This window comes from Podarcis filfolensis (assembly GCF_964270895.1).
Source record: "Podarcis filfolensis genome assembly, chromosome: 2".
In the NCBI taxonomy this organism is placed as follows: Eukaryota; Metazoa; Chordata; class Lepidosauria; order Squamata; family Lacertidae; genus Podarcis; species Podarcis filfolensis.
The window spans coordinates 59,748,330-59,767,552 of NC_139605.1; the positions used below are offsets into that span (position 1 = coordinate 59,748,330).

At 43.1% G+C, this 19,223-nt stretch overlaps 2 long non-coding RNA genes across 2 annotated transcripts in view; both read right to left on the reverse strand.

Annotated features, from left to right (window-relative positions):
- The window catches only part of LOC310758033, a 333,274-nt gene that overhangs the window by 127,988 nt on the left and 186,063 nt on the right, over nt 1–19,223 (reverse strand). The window lies entirely within an intron of this gene.
- Nucleotides 1,407–16,706, reverse strand: LOC310754435. The gene is made up of 3 exons (XR_014543829.1): nt 16,571–16,706; nt 8,732–8,921; nt 1,407–1,839 (listed from the first exon to the last, which is right to left on the reverse strand). It is a non-coding gene; the product is annotated as an uncharacterized lncRNA (long non-coding RNA).

Consider the following 19,223-nt stretch of genomic DNA (forward strand, 5'->3'; position numbering starts at 1 on the left):
AACATGTGCAAATGGCTTTAGATACCTATTATGTCCATAAATTACCATATAGCATATATTCAACACAAAAAACAGTGACAGTTTGTTGTTGACAAAGGACAGCTGGACATATAAAGGGCCCCATTACCTTCAGTAACATAGGGCCTCATCAAACCTAAATCCGGCCCTGAAGAAGGACACACCCCTCCTAAAAAAAGGCTAATAGAAAGGAGAGTTTAGCCTTGCTGGTACCAACTAAGAACATATGAGCAAGCCTGCTTGGTCAGGCCAGTGGCCCTTTTAGTCCAATGGACGACCAGATGCCTGTGGGAAACCTGCAAGGTAGCCATGAGGGCAACAGCCCTCTCCCAACCCGCAGTTCTCAGCACCTGGTATTCAGAGGCATAATGCCTCTGACAGTGGTGGTAGAATGCAGCCGCTGTGGCTAGTAGCTGTTGAGCAAGGGTTCTGTGCTGTACTCTTTGTTCTGGACTGCACTGCTCATCCTGCAAATCCCTAGACTGCCATCACCCATCAGGCTTAGCAGTGATCAAGTACGGCATTATCTTGAGTGCTGAATTGGCATGGCTGGCCCTCAACACCCTCTTTGTCCAGAACACTCTTCTCCAAAATACTGTTATGAACATCCATTCAGATTTGAGTGCGTATATTAAGTTTGATTTCATTACCAAAAACTCAAAGAGCTTTGTGAATGACGAAATATTATATGATCTTCTGTCCGGCTCTGTATGCCTGCAGCTGTAGGCATGTTGTATTATTGCTCCAGAGCAACTGCCATTTATGGACAGAGGGACTTCAAAGAAATAAGTTGTCTCTTGAATCAAATGTGACACAGAGTGTATGTTCTTAAGGTGATGGTATTCTACACATCTTTCATCGGTTTGCACATAATTGCTTGATAGTTACCTGTGGAAAATGGAACTTTGTTCAATGTAGCGCTTTCTGCTAGGACAGAACCAAAAAGTTAAATTGAAAATTGATCCTCAAATGATTATGCTTTGCACAGCTATCTTATTCATTATGTTTTGCTAGCTATTGACCAAGAAAGATGCCATTTTGCTAATCTGCCACTATAGCGGAACATCTCTGTTTCCACATAAGGACTGGCATTGCTGGGCTGGAATGTGAGTGTGCAAAGATCTGAAGGTACAACATTGCACATACAAAATCAGAAATCATGTTGCAGTGCCATGGACAAAACTGCCAACTTTGGGATTTGTGAGTCCTTGAATATTGCATAAAACACACTTAAAGAATTATTTCTTGGAACTGAACATTGTTAACATTTTCCCTGTATCAGGAAGCTTTTTTTTCTCAGAGGGAAATTGGAACAGTCAGCCTTCAATCCATTCTGCACATCTTTATTTGATTCTAAAAGCAAAAGTGACATATTTAAAACTCTACCATTTAAATTCACAAATTGTTCTACATTCAGGAGAACTGCCAAAAGCATTGCTTTTAATATATTTTAAAATTTCCTTTCATCCCATCCCTGAGAGCCAAGATACTTATTTCATTACAGGCATAACTTCTCCCCCCCTTTTTTTCCCCCAAAAAAGAAACATTTAAAATCCAGTAGAAACCCATCCAAGTTTCTCACAGTCTGAGTGAGACTCTCCAATTAACATTTGTTATATAGTGGCGCTAGCGCAAAAAAAAAAAAAGTTATTGAAGCTTTTTGGGAAATGGGCAAATGTTGCTGAAGAAAGCTATAAACTCTGGGCTCAATCCCTTCACAGTAGTATGCTATGCCTTCCATCAAAAAGCTGAAGTCTGGCCTCACGTACTTGGAAACAGGACAAATTCGGTTCTTGGCTCTGTATGCTGGAAGAAAAAGAACTGCGGAACAGAAAGGAGAGAAAAGTAGAGTGAGAGATAGAAGTTTCACAGCCAACGTAGATATCACAAACGAGTGAGACAGTAGTACCTTGGGTTAAGAATTTAATTCATTCCGGAGGTCCGTTCTTAACCTGAAACCGTTCTTAACCTGAGGTACCACTTTAGCTAATGGGGCCTCCTGCCGCCGCCGCATGATTTCTGTTCTCATCCTGAAGCAAAGTTCTTAACCCGAGGTACTATTTCTGGGTTAGCGGAGTCTGTAACCTGAAGCGCCTGTAACCCGAGGTACCACTGTACACACCAAACATTTAAAACACATCCCCTGCAAAAAGAAAAAGTATCCTGGGAACTGTCGTTGACCCATCAGAGAGCTACAATTCCCAGCACCCTTAACAAACTACAATTCCTATGATTCTTTCCCCAGCCCCGGGTGATGTGCTTTAAAAATAGGAAAACAGAATGGAGGAAGAAAGTTAACCCCCGCCCCCCAGTGCTGCAGTCTTAATTTAAATTGGGAGTCCAATTGGCCACATTTGCTATTTTAAATAACTGCAGGAGATCCAGCTACAGATCTCCTGCCATTGCATCTAGCTGCAACTTAAATTTAGAAGTGGAGGCAAATGTTCAAAATATCTGAGAAATGCTGCCTGAGCAGAAGCAAGCAGAAAGTGGGGGAGGGGGGAATGTGCAAACTCGGAGCACTACCAAGGTAATCATACACATACTCAGATGTAAGCCCCGCTGACTTCAGTAGATCTTCATCCTAGTTTTGTGGGTTTAGGGTTGCAGCCTGCAGACCTTCCAAGTGTCCCTATTTTCCAGGGATGTCCCTGATTTAGAGAAGTTGATCCTGGAACGTCCCACTTTTCTTTAGGATGTCCCTATTTTCATTGGAGAAATGTTGGAGGGTATGGTACGATGTCCCTATTTTCACTGGAGGGTATGGAGTTATCTGACCCCCGAGTTGTCTGAAGGCAATCCTGTATAGGGAAATGTTTTTTAATCTTTAATGCTTTGTTGTGTTTTTATATATGTTGGAAGCTGCCCAGAGAGGCTGGGGCAACCCAGAAAGATGTGTGAGGTATAAATAGTAAAATTATCGGAGAAATGTTGGAGGGTATGAGCCTGCAGCCCAGTTACCTGCTGAACTCACCGATAGTGTGGTTCCTTTTGGCACGCAAAGGCAGCGAGAGCACATATGGGTGCAATTTTAAGAAAGTAAGCCTGTGTGTGGCTAATTCTGCTTAGCTCAAAATACCGTACTTAGTTTAAGCTACTTGCCAGCCAATTAAGCCCCTCTGAATCCAGTACATGACAGGTTAAGGGTCTTTCCTGCTCCTGCGAGGCTCTCCACACATAGCCTTGCACTCTCTTCAGCTATCAGGCAAAATGATAGCTACCGCAGGGCAAACACGTCATCACTTCAGGCAACACACCTCTTACCTGTCAGGAACACAGGGTTTTGCAGCATGTCACAGGGAACAGCTGATGAAAGTCCCTGCCCTTCCTCATTCCACTGCAAGAGGCAGGAGCGGAGCTAGAGGCATTTAGAGATTTCCAGAGATTTCAGAGGCAAGAACTGTGATTCTACTCCTGGGACTTCGGCGTCTTATCCCACCCTCTCCCCCCATCCCAAACATAGGCATAAAAGACGGCAGGCCGTGGATTGTGATAAATGTATGCCTCTTTAAAAAATACATGCAAATAAAATAATAAAAGCTTTTTTACTTTCATTTTATTCTATCACTTATCTTTTCAGCTTTGGAAATAAAGATATGATGTGTTTATTTAGTCAGCTGGATTTCGATGTTTCTGATTAACCTGTGATTAAAGGAACACAAACTGATAAAACTTGGAGGAGACTGAGAGGGTTAATAGCAAGACTCCTTGTTTCCCTTCAGAAGCTACAGCAGAACTGGAGCACCCGACCCCCTGTACACATTGCTGGACTCCCAACTCCTCAGCTCCAGCCAGCATGGCCAATGGTTAGGGATGATGAAGGGTCGTAGCTTCTCCAACCCTGAACCACAGAGGTGGTCTAAAATATTTTGGTGCCTAGGACAGCAAATCCAAATGACAATCCCCACGCTTACTTGGTGGTAAACATATAGTAAAATATAAAATAGTTATATATTGCCTGGTAATTTGGTTGGCCCCTTCATTTTACAGTGTATTATTATAGCTGAAACATACATGATATGAAATGGGCTATAACTGGTGTTTCAATAAAAGTAAATAGTCCTGATCAAAATACTGGAAGCAGCACAAATAGACATGTGCATAAATCTCTTTGCTGGAATCAAATGGATTTTTAAAATGCTTTACTTTGTTGGGGATATTATTATTATTATTATTAATCTGTTAGTCGCTTTATCTTGCCAAAGGCAACCCAAAGCGACTTACAAGCTAACCAAAATAATAAAATCCCACATAGATACATTAAAACCAAGAAGGGAAAACACACACAATACATTAAAAACATCCCACACAACTTCTGTTCTGCTTCTCTACAATCACAAGGCCCCATTGCTTCAGTCCCCAAATATAGTCATTTATGATGTCTATACTATATAAAAAAATGTGTATACATATGTGTGCATCTGTCTGTCTCTTTAAAAAATCAGAGTGATTTCCAGGTCAGCCAGCAGAAAAGACATCGGACAGAAATGACATCAGATATAAAGCAGCACCGACGTGCAACACCACACCGTGTGCTTGCGTGTTTAACTATGTCATATGCAGCGAAACAGCCAAGACGGAGGCAGTACGGCTTGCCAAGAGTTGTGTGAGCAGAGACTGGGTCACCATGCTGAAAGGGCACCTTGTCAACCTTTGAGCAAATCTCTGCAGTCGAAGGGTGCTGAAATCCCCAATCAAAGATGGGCCGAGGCTCCATCTGGGTTTCATCTATAGAGGGAGAGAGATGCATCTTCTTTCCCCCCCCCCCCCTCCACCTTCCCCTCCTCCTTGCTGCTCGCCAAATTCTAAACAAGCATTCCGATGGGCTTTGGAACAGAGAGACTGTCTCAAACTCCCAGGAAGCCATTGGGCCATAGTGGAGCCAGCCTCCTCCTCATCCATCATCCTTATCAGCGTACTCTGGCAGGGCTACGGTCCCTGGCAGCAAGGCCTGCTAGGACAGAGAAAGTAGGCTCAATTGAGAAGGGAGCCCTCGTGGAGACAAGGAGGGGTGCACTGGGGCGATAAGCCACACCACAAACAAAAACAACTGTCCTCATTTGAAACTTCAAAGCCTATTGGGCTTTAAATTTATATGGCTTAGGAATGAGGCTGTATCAATAGTTTGATAGGAGGACGCTGGGAGAGATGGCTACAGGTAGGAAGGAGTGAAATTCCGAAACAGTTTGAAGGCAATGGCTTCGTAACACGTACTTCATACATATCGCACAGGGAGCTCAGACAACTGGCAATCTGATTTCACATGTCACAAGACTGAGGTTCTCAAAAGACACTCGATTTCAAAAAGAGAGATCTTGTCTTGTGTGCTGTATTCTTGCAGCACTTAGTGAGTAGGTTCAAAATAATATTTTTATTACATGAAGATCCCACCTTCACTTCAAAGGTAGATGGCTCTCCCACTCTCCATATTATTATTATTATCATCACAACAACCTTGCGAGGTAGGTTAGACTAAGAGCTGGTGACTGGCCCAAAACAAAAGAGCTTCACCTACTACACCACTGTGGCTCTCAAATGTTAAAACACTGAAAAATGGTCTGTGTCCACTAATACAGTGGTACCTCAGGTTACAGACGCTTCAGGTTACAGACTCTGCTAACCCAGAAATTAAGAACTTTGCTTCAGGATGAGAACAAAAACCGTGCAGCGGCAGCGGGAGGCCTCATTAGCTAAAGTGGTACCTCAGGTTAACAACAGTTTCAGGTTAAGAACGGACCTCCAGAATGAATTAAGTTCTTAACCCGAGGTAACACTGTACAGTTTGGTGTTGTCAGTCCCCAGAGATGTGATGTTCAGCAGCCCAAACCCCTCCAAACCTCAAGACCAGCACAAAAATATTGTTACTGATATAGCTTGACCTTTGGGGCACTTTCCAAAGTGTGTGTATGTGAGCACAAATGCTTCATGTACGTAAACTACAGGTTTATATAATGGGTTGTATGGTAAACTATAGGCGCAGTGCAGCAAAAGAAAATAATGGAATGGCTCATATACCATTGGTTAGGTGCCAGGCAAAAACATTTCTTTTCCACCAGGCCTTTGGCTTTTAATTATTCACGTGGACAGGCAGAGCCCCCCAAACCCTGGGCGGCCCCTGTGTGGAATAACGACTCAAGACAACATGCTATGGGATTAAAATTGGCCACAACATTATTATGTTTCAGATGTGGGTAGACCTTGGCTCAGGCATTGGGCGTTTATCCCTCCCAGTCCCCCGCTGGGGATCTGGGGAACATCAGGGTTATCCAGTGTGAGTGGGGGATGGGCTGGCTCTGGAAAACATATGTTCAAGCAGAGACAGCCCGCCCCCGTTACAACGCCGCAGGGGAGAGCAATGATGACCTCTAGGCCAATGCCAACGGCCAACGCCTTCCCTCACACAACCCCTTTAACAGGTAACCCTGGTATCGCTGCCACGAAGAGGAGGGGAGCATGGGCCACCGCTGCACGCCCCCCCATTTAGACTAAAGGATTCCGCCCAAGGCCTGATACCGCCAAAGTTGTGACATTTTGCTACGAGAAAGGCAAACCTGCCAATGCAGGAGAATTTCTTTCCGGCCCTTCAACAGCAACCTTGACGTAGCAGCGCCTGTGGAGAAACAGTTAATCTGCAAAAGAAGTCTTAACTGAGGGTGGGTAGGGTGGGAGAAGCTCTGGAGCCAGGTAAGATCCTCCCCCTATTGTGTGGGCAGGTAGTCCCTCCCCCTACCTGGCCTGATCACCTTGGCAATGCCTCTCCAGGCAGGATTGGGCAACTGGCTGAGGTAGGCAGAGGCCTCCAGGTATCCCACCTGGGGGGAGGTGAAGCCAAGCCTGTGCTAATGGTGCCGCATAGGGTCCAGGGGGCTGCGCACGACCACGCAAAGGGCGCCCCCCATTTAATGTGGGGAGCGGTCATTGTGGCCTCCAACAGTGGTTGGAATGTTTTAGTCCTGTCTTTTAAAAATATGAATGGGTTTTAGATTTTATTCTGTTTTAGTTTTATGCTGGTTTAAATATATGTGTTATTTATTGTTGTAAGTCACTTTGAGTTATTATTTGCTTTTTTAAAAAGGTGACTAATCAATTTAAATTAACAACAACAACAACAATTCCTGGACCTAATCACAACAAACATTTCCTGTTTCATACCCATACTTAAAAACCACAACATAGACCACCATGTCTTATTCCCCACCCCCACCCCGAGTCACCTTGAAGATAACAGAGCTGGGCAAGATTGCTGCCTCAAGGCACAGCTATGTGGTGCAGAGCAAACATCAGGATCCTAACCTAGTGTTTGCAGTATAAGATTAATGCAGGGAACATTTGCAGGGAAGAGCTGGAACCTCAGTCATTCTTCTCTGCAAATTCCATCACACCTTCCAAGGTGGCTTATTCCCTGCCCTTACAAATAGCCTAAACAACATTTGAGGAGGGATACATCCATTTTTGTCCCAGGCTTGTGTGTGATAAACATGCCAACATCAAGTGCAGTTCTGTACTGTACAGTTGATGGAGAATCGTTGCTATTTTAATTCTATTTTAAATACCTAAAAATGATACAGCCCTAAAGAAGCGTCTCCACCCCATTGATCACTAATGGTCCAGCTTTGAGGACCTTCTGGCAGTTCCGACACTGCAAGATGTGAAATTACAGGGAGCCAGACAGAGGGCCTTCTCAATAGTTGTACCCACCCTGTGGAACACCCTCTCAGCAGTTATGCAAATGTTTTGGGAAGCTTTTAATGTTTGTTCCCCCGGCCCTCCCCCCTGGCTCTGTATTTTTCTTGGAAGCTGCCCAGAGTGGCTAGGACAATCCAGTCACATGGGCAGGGTATAAAAATTTGCATTATTATTATTATTTATTACAGTGGTACGTCAGGTTACAGTCACTTCAGGTTACAGACTCAGAAATAGTACCTAGTATCCAAAAATAGTACCTTGGGTTAAGAACTTTGCTTCAGGATGAGAACAGAAATCGTGTAGCGGTGGTACAGCGGCAGTAGGAGGCCCCATTAGCTAAAGTGGTGCCTCAGGTTAAGAACAGTTTCAGGTTAAGAATGGACCTCCAGAACAAATTAAGTTCTTAACCCAAGGTACCACTGTGTTATTACTACTACTACTACTACTACTTGGGTTTTTTGAGAAGCAGAATAATTGTATGCATTTTGATAGGAGAAATAAATACCATCTATGTTTGTTTTATTTTACAGAAAACCTCAAGATTTCTGATCACACTTCTTTGGCACACCACTTACCTCTTTTTCTCCAGATTGCCATTCAGTTTTGTTCACCTGCTATGTGTGGGATTGCCTGCTAAAGTTCTAGTTAAGGAAAGAGCTTCAGATGCGCCCCCCGCCCCACCTTGCCTTCTTAAAGGGATAGTGCTTTTCAGACCACTCCAAAAACTGGTCTTGGAGATATCTCCTATATATATATTGACACACAAGCTTCTTGTCAGTCCCCTCTCCTTCCTTTGTACTGAGGATTCAGAGTGTAAATACACATCTGTGCATATAAATAAAAATATTTGTTATAATTACATTCATGCAAACAGTCCATTCTCCTCTGTGGTTTATATCAGCCCCTTAAGTTTGTAATTTATCTTGGCGCAGTCTAGACTGGAGCCACTTTGAAGCTGCTTCAAACAGGATGAGAACAAACAATTTTTCCAAAGTGGTTGGATTAGAAAAAAGGATTGGTCACTCACTGCACTTTCCAAACTGCAGCTATCCTGGGTTGTTGCTAAATACTGCACGGGAACTAAGGTCCTGCTGTCTCTCACTCTCCATCTTTCACTTCCAGCTAGGAAAGGTGGGAAACCAAATGAGTTTGGAAGATCAATCTTAAAAGATGCAGACTCTCTCTCTCTCTCTCTCTCTCTCTCTCTCTCTCTCTCTCTCTGTGTGTGTGTGTGTGTGTGTGTGCAAGTGCAAGTGCAAGAAAGTAGTGAATGTACATATTTTCATCTGTAGTTAATATTTTTTATAGCTATATATAAAAGAATGTAGAATTCGTTCTTGCAGGAAATATATATTCCAGAGAGCTGTTGCATAGCACAGTGGTTAAATTCACTGGATTATTTTAGACAAAACAGTTCTCAGCATCAACTTCAACCCCCCACTAAGGTAGTAATAATATCAGTATACCTTATTGTAAGGTTTGTGGGGATAATGTATGTGGAGTGCATTGTGCATTGTGGGGGGGGGGGGGGAAGGTGTCTAATTACCAAAGGGCTCTGGATTACTTGCAATGGCGTGAATTTGATAGTCAAGAAAGCCAGTTCTGACAAGTAAGCACGGAGAATGGAACCACTCCAAACGTAGCATTTCAAAGGGTGTGGAGGAAAAGCATTGGTGGATTGGTTCCTGTTCTAAATAATAGCATGTCTGCATGCAGGTAGGATGCATCACCTCGTGGAACCAAATGTAGGGTAGGTGGCAGAGGAAGAAGAAATGAGAAGGGAAGAGTTCAAGAAAGACACAAGTCTTCCTCTGGACAGATCCGCATAAGATTACTGCAGGAAGCACCAGCGTTACACCAGCCCCTGAACTGCCGTTCTCAAGATTACCGGTAGATCCACGACATGGATATAAATCCAACGTAATCTTGTAAAATAGATGGGTACTCAGAATACGTGTGTTTCAGGGTAGGTCAGTAGATACCGGGTATAACAGAGAATGATGCCTACGTATGTTTATTGAATGTGTGCATCCAGATAGCTCACCATTTCTCCCAACCACAAAAGAGGAGAGGAGGCCGATGGTTGCTAGTCCCACTCCCTTCATTGTGTCCCTGTTCTCTTTCTCCCTCCCCCCCCCCAAATCCATACCTTGGGGAGGACATCTGAAGAGGGATACTGCTCCTATTTCATCTGCATCCACTGTACAATTGCTGCCGGTTTGGGCAGCAGTGTACAAGCCATCCATGTTTATCCTGCATCAGTCCTGTTTCTCCTGATGAAAGGCTACATTTTGATGCTTTTTTATCTAACCAACTTGGATCTGAATTGAGAAGTGGTGACCTTTTAAGCTGGTGATGTGTGCACAGCCTAAAATTCCCTGCAGGATTGAAAACTACACCATCAGGATTCCAGATCGTGCAGGCAGCCTACATGTGCAGAGCAGAGACTCCCCCTTTCAGATCTCCCCCTTGTTATGCATTCATGCCGGGTGGGGCAATGGGCCTGGCAAGGCCAGTGATCACAGCCCCACCCCACCTGTAATATGTTGTGGTGGAGAACAGCTGGAAAGGGCTAGTCGCTCATCAGTTTAGCAGTACTGTATAAAACTGGGGTAGAATCAGGTGTACCTTTCTACCTAGGCCATCAGAAGATGGTATTCTACACAAGTTGTCAATCTGAGCAGCTGGAAGTCTACTTTTATAACAATAGCCTGAAGAGAATTCTGCCATTCTATGAGCCAATAAACATCTGTCTCTATTGGTGCAAATGCTAAGGAGACCATCTGGGAAAACATGTGTTTCCTATATTTTCCACACAAATGCTGCATTTTAAATAGTACAGTCTTTGCCCATTTGAAGTCGCCAGAGTTTACGATCATTGTTTGTTTTTTTAAAAAAAGTTTGCAATAATGTGCATGCAAGCTCTCCAGGCTGCAAAGGAAATCTGCAAAAATATTTGGTGTCCCCGCCCCCGTCTCCACCTCCAAGGTACACTCAGTGGCTCCAGTTGGTCCCCAAATGCACCAGCTAGTTTAGGAGGGCAGAAATATTAATCTCTAAAGAACCAATGCTCAATTATGATTATGAAGCAACAGGCAGTTAACATGGCTCCCCCTCTAGAAATTACCCACTAGGTTTTAGAAGATAGCAGATTTGAGACCTAAGTAACCTTAAAAAAGGAAAGGAAGTAATTTAGGCAGGTGCCTGCTATCAACGTGAGAAGAGAAGGCAGTTGAAAAGGCAATTGGAAAAGCAAGTTCTGTGGGACAAGCACTATCTTGCATAAGGAGGCGGCACTGTGCTTTGTGTTGCATGCTTCTCAGGGCAAATAGTGTTATTTATCAGGGAGAATCACCTTTACCTACTCTTGCTCTCCTGTACCATTGCCTAAGTTCACAAGGCAGCGATTTCAGCTGCTAGTTTATTAAAAGAAACAACGTACTGTTGACTCATCTTTTTTCATCACTCCTGTTTAAGAGCAAATCCAGGTAGAGGGGGCCAACAGCCATGGAGCCAAAATGAGGCCAATGCGAAACAGGAAGGGAGCTATCAGCACACTCAAAGAAACCTGAGCCTTGCCAAAGGAAATAAATTTATTAAACCCCCACCCGTGTAAAGAAAACCAAAAACAAACCACAGCTCAATAAGGACTAAGCATGCTCAGAAGCCACAGGCTATTGAGTATTATCTAGATTTTTTTTTAAATGTAGAAAAACCATTAGGTTGGCAGGGAAATGGATTGAGTATCCTGAGGAGGGCATGGCTGGCTGAAAGCCTGAGCAGGAGCACTCTGATAAGAAAGGGGGGATATGGACTTTGGTTGCAGTGCTGTGTTTCTTTAAACATTTGCAAGCAAAAACTGTTACAGAAGTGAATTTGCAAAATGAAATTATGCAATAACATTGGGGTTGCCCTGGAGCTTCATTTTTACAAACAACCGATGCACTTGCTTGGTTTAATGTCTAATTATGAGTTATCACTGAAAGTAAGGGAAATAATTGATTCTATGATAGGCTTTTATAGAGACAAATTCAGCTGATTTGATAGGGAGCTGTTTGGAGACAGTGCCTTTACTTCAAGTGGGAATTGAAAGTGGAGACATCATATGTACTTTTCTTTCTTTCTTTCTTTCTTTCTTTCTTTCTTTCTTTCTTTCTTTGTTACACAAGAAAATCTTTAATAAAAACTTTTTTTTTAAAGGTGAAAAATACTTGTGATGACAATGCTGGAGACAAAGTTGCCTTTATCCTGATTGTCTTTCCATCCAACCATCTGTCTACCCCTCCATTGATTTTTTTCACCAGAAAAGAGATAAAAATGTTTCCAAACACCAGACTAATGAAGTTTTGAGCACTGCCTTATATGTTTATGTTCTTTTGCACCTCACAATTTTATACATTTCTACCCAGAAGTCCAGTGGGGGATAGCAGCTTTCTCCAACCTGGTGCCTCTCATGTGTTTCATGGCTGGGGCTAATGAGACTCATAGAATCGAAGAGTTGGAAGGGACCTTGAGGATCATCTAGTCCAACCCCCTGCAATGCAGGAATCTGCAGCTGTCCCATACAGGGATCGAACTGGCAACCTTAGCATTATCAGCACCACACTGCAATCCAGATTGTCTTGAGGACACCAGGTGTGGGAAGGCTGGGATATAGGATTGCTGTTATAACAGATGGAGAGAAAGTTCTCACTGTCCCCTGTCTCTACTCCATGCATAAGGTTATATGCCTCTATCATATCTCTCCTTACTTGTCTTCCCTCCGCATCAAAAAAACAACAACCCTCAAATAATAAGCCACATGTGCCCCATTATGCTGATGTTTAAAGAGTTGTGCTGGCTGCTAATTTGTTTCCAAGCTGAATTGAGGATACAGTGGTACCACGGTTCTCAAACGGAATCCATTCTGGAAGCCCATTTGGCTTCCAAATCATTCAAAAACTGAGGCACAGCTTCCCATTGGTTGCAAGAGCTTCTTGCACTCAGTGGAAGCTGCATTGCACGTTTGGGTTCCGAAAAATGTTCGAAAACAGAAGCATTTACTTCCAGGTTTTCAGCGTTTGGGAACCGAAATGTACGACAACAGAGGCGTTCGGGAACCAAGGTACCTCTGTATTGATTTTTAAAACCTGACAGTGATAGGAACACAGGTAGTTTAGAGACCACTGTTTGTAACACAAACCCCCTCAAGCTCTTGTATCATCTGGTGGGCCTTTCCTCGGGGTATATTCCTTGACTACAGAGAGATCAGCATTCCCAGTGAGCAGGGCCTTTCCTTAGGTGGCACCCCACTTACAATATGATTCGCACTGCAAGCTCCCTTCTGGCCTTCAGAAAGGAAATAAAAATCTTTGTGTTTAAGCAGACTTTTTTTTGAGCGGGTGTTAAACTTTTTAAGTTTCTGCTGTGTATTTATTTCTTTATTTTATTGGGTTTTTACAAAGTGAAATAACGAAAGAAAACCACAAAGACTAACATGTCAACGTGGGAAGTCATCACAGAGATGCCCTTGTTATACAGGTAAGCAGTGGCGTAGCGTGGGGGGTGCAGGGGGGCGGGCCGCACCGGGCGCAACATCTGGGGTTAGGGCAAATCCATGGGTTAGGGGGCGCAAATCCACGGGTTAGGGGGCGCAAATCCACGGGTTAGGGGGCGCAAATTACTTGCCTTGCCCCGGGTGCTGACAACCCACGCTACGCCACTGCAGGTAAGTATACCTGCATACATTTGAAACGTCATTTTAATTAGGAAAACCACATTTCTCTCCTTGGTGTGGATATGAAGTTTATGAGTTTCTGCTGTGTATTTATTACATTTTTATTGTGTATTTAGAGTTGGTTTTGAAATGATTTTTAAATGTTGTTTTTTTAAAATAATAATAATAATAACTAAATGATTGCATTGTTGCTAGTAACCTTGGAAGCCCAAACTTGGGAAGAAACATGGGCTAGAGACGTGTAAGAATGAATAAAATGAATTGTTTAAATTTGCTTACGCTTGAATAAATCATTGTGTACAAAAGAGCTGGAGCAGGGTATATTTTTCTGCATTTGGAGTCTGTCACCCCTAATTTGCGATTCTTTTAAGGGAAAATAGTCTTCTTCTTAGAAGCAACACACACATATCTTAAAGTTGAGAACAACCATTTCTTAAAACCAGACACCGAAACATTAGTAGTACATGCTACCAAGAAAGAAAGAAAGAAAGAAAGAAAGAAAGAAAGAAAGAAAGAAAGAAAGAAAAGAGAGGGCTTCGGCCATTCCATAGTTTGTGGCTTTCAATCTCTTTGACCTTTCCTTCTGGTGCTGAAAATGCTCATCTTGCCTAAAATCCCTGTCATATAAGCAAGATGCTGTCGAATTGATATGCAGCCTTCAGCACACCTGTGTAGCTCACCGTCGCCCCCTTCAGTGAGACTCTGCCTACGCCACTGTTGATCTGTCAGGTACCTATGAGTGATGGCTCAGGGTGGGAGAGCCTGGCATTACCCTGTAAGCTAGACAACAATCCCCTTTATGTAAGCACAGCTCTTGCGGCTGGGCTCAGTAGCAGCTCTCTGCACCGAGGGGAGCTGTTCCGTGCCCCTGCTCAGGCCGTCACTAACCCACCTCTCGGCTCATTTATCCACCTCTGGGCAGCCTGCTGACAGCACTTCCCTTTACTACCAGCTGCAAAAACCTGGCAGCTGATTTAGGAGAGTTGCTGAGCCCCAAAATGTAAACCGTTTTTTTTCACCAGGAATGTATAAGCAAGCCATAAACTAAAAGATTTGCTTCTGGTCACATGGGACAGGCCCCCCATAAAATTGAAGCATTGATCTCTATTTTAGTTAACGGCCTCTAAGCTGCCCAGATGATTGAAGACCTGAGCCTTAACAAACTTTGTAATCTCCTGCCATACATCTGACATGGCATGTTTGAAGTCCGAGGACGAGTTATTTATATTATTTATATAATAAGCGGTGAAAAGACATTAGCCAAAAGTAAGGTTGAAATAGCTCCCATTGTATGAGAGGTAACAAAAACATGCACATGGATGCTGGATGGTCACATTCCTTGTGGCCTACAATTTTAACACCTTTGTGAAAGGACATTCAGGTATGTGCCCTGCATATCGTATTACAGATGTACAAGCATTTGTTAAAGCATTGCAGTGGAGAAAAATGGCAATGAGATGGTCGAGAAATGGGTATATTGATTTCAAGAAGGGTGTGGGGGGGTGTTGATAACTGTACACAACATGGAATTATCTGCAGGCAGAAATAGTTCTTTCCTCCCTTAGAAGCCAAAATGAAGTAGGCATTTTTGAACACGTCTTCCAAACCTATTATAGGTTCACTTCCAAACCTGTTGTAGTTAAAACAAAGTGTTTTTAATTCCTGGTTTCAGGGGCTTGGCTCTACTGAAATGAACGGGGACTACTAATGCATCTCACTAGCAATTCTTGGAATCATAGAATCATTTTCTCTGGAGGAGAAAACAAGCTTGCTGCATCTTCTATGTGACAGCCCTTTCCATATTTGAATTGCTTCTCAGCCTTTTGACTAAGTTCAAGTGTGTAGATATCAGTCTCCTCTTTTCCAGGCTAAACACACCCAGCTCCTTCAAGTGCTCCTCATAAGGCTTGGTTTCCAGTCCCTTGATCATCTTGGTTGCCCTTCTTTGCACACGTTCCAGCTTCTCAATATCCTTCTTAAATTGTGATGCCCAAAATTGGACACAGTATTCCGAGTGTGGTCTGACTAAAGTAGACTAGGGTTACTTCCCTTGATCTGGACGCTAAACTGTACCTCTGTTGATCCATCCTAGAATTGCATTAGTTTCTTTGCTGCTGTATCACACTGTTGACCCATGCTAAGCTTGTGGCCTACTAAAACCCCTAGATCCTTTTCATGTGTACTGCTAGTAAGCCATGCGTTCCCCATCTTATATTTGTACAGCTGGTTCTTCCTGCCTAAGTGTAGAACCTTACGTTTGGCCCTATTGAAATTCATTTTGTTGGTTTGGGCCCACTTCTCCAAGGTCATTTTGAATCCCAAATCTGTCTTCTGTGGCATTAGCTGCCCCTCCTAGTTTGGTGTTATCTGCAAGTTTGATGAGCATCCCCTCAATTCCTTCATCCAAGTTGTTTATAAAGATATTGAACAAAAACAGGCCCATTATTCCCTTGTGAAGGAACAATGCACTGCTGCTAGAGTAGGGCTTCAGCAGAAGATCTTAAGACATGGGCCGCGTATGCACCATATATTTTAAAAACATGACTTTGCCCAAAGAATCCTGGAAACTGTAGTCTGTTAAGGGTGCTGCAAAACTGTAGCTCTGTGAGGGGTAAACTACAATTCCTATGCTGATACGAGAAGAGGGTACTGTACTTATATAGCCAATGAGCAATTTTTGTTGGTAAGCAGATACACGTGGTCATTCAAAAGTTCTTTGAGCCTTGGAGCCAAGAATTGCTAATCCCTGTAAAAGAACAGAGACTATGGGCTTTCCTTCGGACACTGTCAAACAACATTCTTTTGTAAAAATAAAGGACTCTTGATTTTTTTTATGCAAGGTGAAATTGCATAGGGAAATCTTCATAAAACTATTTGCTAACTTTGTAACTTAGATCCCCCCCTTTTCTTTTTGCTTAAAGAAAGATCAGTCTTTTCGGTTTTCAACAGCACTCTAAAATGTGTTCCAAATGCTTTGTGAAAATTTTTGGTGGTGGCTTCAGTAGTTATAAAAACCAGGAGCATTCCACTGAAATCAAGGAAGCCAGCTCTGCCTTTACTGTAACGTGAGATCACCATGCTGGTCTTGAAGAGCTAGCCAGACAGAAGTCCCTTCACTTGCAGCTTGTTAACTCAGAGACAGTTAGAAACAGTTAACACACTACCTCCTACTATGTCCGGTCCCTTTCATGCGACACCCCTGCTTTCGCACCTCCCTACCCTCATGGCAGCCCCTTCATTGCCTCCATTGGTCTAGGTGTTTCTATGCATCACCTTGGCAATTGAATGTTGCGGGTTGTTTTTTTTTTAAAAAAAAGCTCTATAAAGCTCGGCCGTTGATCTATTAGAATCCTCCACTGTCCTCCACCTGGAAATCTGGGTTCCAGCGATGCTTCAGCGGTGTTGCAACAACTTTTTTTTTAACGTGCTCTCCTCCTCACCCACCCCTGCTTCCCAATACGTCTCTTTTTCTCTCAGCCAGGATTGCAGCATGGAAGTCAATGTGTGTCACTTTGACAGCGGTTCGCTTTGCAGCGTAGGGCCGGCGGTGGAGTGGGGATATCTGTTTTTTCTCAGTGGTGGAGCTCTGAAGTGGAAGAGACAGGGGGAGGCTGTGGAATGGGGAACGCCGACCAAAACAGTCCGGTGGTTGGCTCCTGCCAGATCCCTTGGCAGGCAAGCGAAGTAGGCCCTGGCACCAGGCTGGTGATTAAGAAAGGGGGGAGACGAGTGAGGAGAATTTGATAATGATCACACTAAGAATTGCTTTCTAAAAAAAACCCTCTCTAAACTATGCAACTGGAAAGGTTGGGTAATTAAGTAGGTGCCTCTTAAAAGAACGATTAAGTGTACAAGCCCAGATAAGGGTTTGGGAGGGGAATCCCTCTACCCTAAGCTCACCTTATTGTCAGAGAGGATATCTTGCAATCACAAGCCTTATGGGCTGATTCTGGGAGGTGTTGAATGGAAAAAGTAGAACGGATCACTTTTAAATATGGTTGTTTTTAGTAAAATAGGAGGGGTGTGTGAGAATGTATTATATTTATATTGTATGGAGAATAGACGTTCCGAAAATCAACAAACCTACACAGGTATCTGTAATGTTGATGTGTGTTTTAATCTGTTTTTGCTTTCTGGCTGATTTTAATTTTTTGAATTCTTTGAATTGTTGTTTTTACTGAAAGTTTTATTGCTTTATTCTTCTTGTAACGTACTTTGAGGGGCTTTTTTTAACAATCAAACGGTGTATGAATTTCATGAAAATGAAATAAAACAATAAAATCTTCAAGCATGGTGTTTTGTAAGTGTTGAAACCTGTCAGTCATAAACCACTTAATAGCATTTAAACACACACACAAACACATCAATGATGTTAGAAAGTAATTCCACTCCTACACTGAATCTTTATATATAAGCTTCACCTTTATTTTTCTGACTGGAATGTTGTTTCCACAAAAGTTTAAAATACCAGCACATTTTACATGCAAAGAAGAAGAAGAAGTATCAAAATGCAGGACCTTGTTTTTAATATGCTTGTGATTATATCTCCCATTGAAATAATAGGTCTTAATAGTTACTAATTTTGGTTATTCTCCCAGGCATTTGGATAGCACTAATGGTCTGGCTTTTGGTTGGTTGCTTTGGGTGTTCATTTATGTCGGTGGGATGGCTATTTTACATCATTGGGTGATTTGGGTGGATGAACACTTAATGTGTTTCCTTTTAATGTGTATTTTGTATATTGCTCTCTGTCAATCACTTCAGAACTCTTTCTGTATGAAGCAATAAATCAAGGGAATAAATGGAACGGAACTGGATCGGGCAATGCCCATTCTTAAAAAGAATAATTATTAAGCTACTAAAGAATCACAGTACTTTGCAGGGAAGTGTGGTTTAGCTTAGAATCCAGTCATATTGATAGGTGCTCTGCACCCAGTTTAGCTAAATGATTCGGGCTGCAATCATCTGTGCACTTACCTCAGAGTAAGCCCCTTTGAATTCAGTGGGACTTGCTGCTGAATAAACATGCATAGGGTTGTGCTGGAAGTCAGTCCTGACAACCTTTGGTAGGGTTTAGTCCTGACTAACTTTAGTTTGTCTCTGGGAGTAGGTTGACCTTTTCCAGCACAATACCATGAATGGTAATGCAGTGGCTCAAAGCTCCAGCTGCATCACACTGCTGAAGGTGGCTGAGAATGACCCATGAATAGTCAAGGAATTTCCCCACCAATGTCATTGTGACTATTGTGGGTTGAATCTATGACACTTAGCATGAAGCATTGACTGAGAAGGTCCAAACGCCTTTGTAAGTTTGAAGTGGGCAAAAAGATTCCTGCCTTGTAGGGTGATGACCCTTGGGATCCCTTCCAACTTGACAATTTCATCAAAACAACTTGTTGTTGTTGTTTAGTCGTTTAGTCGTGTCCGACTCTTCGTGACCCCATGGACCAGAGCACGCCAGGCACTTCTGTCTTCCACTGTCTCCCGCAGTTTGGTCAAATTCATGCTGGTAGCTTCGAGAACACTGTCCAACCATCTCGTCCTCTGTCGTCCCCTTCTCCTTGTGCCCTCAATCTTTCCCAACATCAGGGTCTTTTCCAGGGAGTCTTCTCTTCTCATGAGGTGGCCAAAGTATTGGAGCCTCAGCTTCACGATCTGTCCTTCCAGTGAGCACTCAGGGCTAATTTCCTTAAGAATGGATGTGTTTGATCTTCTTGCAGTCCATGGGACTCTCAAGAGTCTCCTCCAGCACCATAATTCAAAAGCATCAATTCTTCGGCGATCAGCCTTCTTTATGGTCCAG